Below are 2234 nucleotides of genomic sequence, written 5' to 3'. Positions count from 1 at the left end.
AAGCTGTGAATGAACAGCATTCACCGCATCCAGGAAATCAATGCTTGTGGGCTTCACATGCCCACAAGCAAGATGGAAACAGCCAGCTTCACATTTTTAAAGTTATTCTTCAGTACGAAAGCAGACAGAGGCGAAATATTACACCCAAACTGTGAGTATTATTTTGGAATTAGCAAAGTGTCTCAATGACCTAAAAAAAAAAAAAAAAAAGAGATTGGTCGCCGGACTCCCACTTTAAGTTCCACGTTGATTTAAACAGTTAAGCCAGCCATACACAGTTTGAATCATGTATAGGGAGGCTGATTGTACCCAAGTTGATAGCTGCTAGCAATAATCACTGTGTTCTCCTGGCTACATGTTTTTGGTGTAAAAAGAAAAAAAACCAAATAAGCATATATTGATTGGTTTACGCAGACGTTATAGTGTCTACAAACTATGGGATATATTTATGGAATTAAAAAAAAAAAAAAATGATACTAGTAATGGCGGCGTCCAGCGACTCATAGCGGGACTGCGATACTGTGGCATACAATCTAACACTGACACTTTTGACACCTTGCGGGAACCAGTGACATTAATACAGTGATCAGTGCTAAAAGTATGCAGGTCGCTGTACTAATGACGCTGGCTGGTAAGATGCGCTAACCACTGTGTGCTGCTTTTACTGGAGGAAGTAATAGATTCTAGTCCCTGCTTTGCAGGAAGACAGAGTCTAAACCTTCTCTGTTCAGAACTGAGATATGCCGTGTTTACATAGGCATATCTCCGTTCTCTGTTTATTGCCAACAATTTGCGGGTACCTGAGGACATCAAATACCTGAGGGTGCCTGAGGTACCCGCATATTGACTTCTGCTGTAAATTCTCGCAGCAGACACGGCCTGGCAGCTGCGTGAGCGTGTCCGTTCCCTGCCTGTTGATGTACGGAATTACATATATCGTTTTTATCGGCATATAACACACACCTCAGTGACTGAGCGCCGGATACATAGGAGATCACGGATCTGTGTCATCCAGTACTGGCGCGGCTGCAATATTCTGCAAAGGCGAGTCTGCAGATGGGCATGTTAGAGGCAGCAGAAATGGGCACTAAACAGACAGGCTCCAATGATGGGCACTAAACAGGCTCCAATGATATGGGCACTAAACAGGCTCCAATGATATGGGCGCTGAACAGGCTCCAATGATATGGGCGCTGAACAGGCTCCAATGATATGGGCACTGAACAGGCTCCAATGATATGGGCACTGAACAGGCTCCAATGATATGGGCACTGAACAGGCTCCAATGATATGGGCACTGAACAGGCTCCAATGATATGGGCACTGAACAGGCTCCAATGATGGGCACTGGTGAGGCTGCAGAGCACTGACCCTTATTTTAAAATGTAAGGTTTTTTTTTTTTAAACTTCGCTCTTAACGTTAAGGTGCGTGTTGTACGCCAATAAATACGGTATATACTTGATCCGGCGCACAGCTGTCGCCTTGTAACAGTAAAACTGATATAGGGCAGACAGCAATCGGTTAACAGCATTTTTTCTGCTCTTGCAGTATTTATGCAAGAACAAACATGGGGAAATGAACATCTATTGCAGAGATGTACTGAATACTTTTTTTGTTTTTTATTTTGCCTGGATATGCACTATAAGACTAGACTGTCCCTTTAACTTAAAAATTTGGAGAAAACCAGCCTTTGGATGTATTGAGCTTTTGTTTTGTAAGAGAGGCTCTTGCTTGTAGTAGTCCACTATTCTGTATGGCCCTTACAGTCGGTGACATAACTTGTGTTCTGTACAAGCATAACATTGTTTTATAGAATGTGACCTTTCCCAGCAGCCAAGTTTTGGACTGACACTTTTCACACAGCAAGTCTTTGTAAAATGTGTAAGGAGTAAGAAAAATCACTTGCAGTAGATGCCGCCTGTAGGTTTCCTTAATAGATTGAGGTGCTACACCCTTTTTTTTTTTTTTTTTTTTTTTTGGGGTTGCAGGTGATTGGTTGGTTCTGCTTTTATATTTTGCTTTGGAAATATTCATTTATAATTGCTGGTGAGGACAGACTTTTTGATTCACTTGCAGAAATCTTTAATGGTGTTACCTCTAGGAATCCAGGTAGCCTGTTGCTTTGGATCAATCACACACACTTTGCCAATCTGCATGGCCATTCGTTTTACATACGGAATGCTTTCATTTATGATGTGTAAAAACTGATCTGTCATTTTTCTTGTTACAACAG

The sequence above is a fragment of the Aquarana catesbeiana genome, linkage group LG02 (assembly GCF_042186555.1).
Source record: "Aquarana catesbeiana isolate 2022-GZ linkage group LG02, ASM4218655v1, whole genome shotgun sequence".
NCBI classification, from domain to species: Eukaryota; Metazoa; Chordata; class Amphibia; order Anura; family Ranidae; genus Aquarana; species Aquarana catesbeiana.
The sequence above is the reverse complement of the archived record's forward strand: the minus strand, read 5'-3'. Positions refer to the sequence as shown.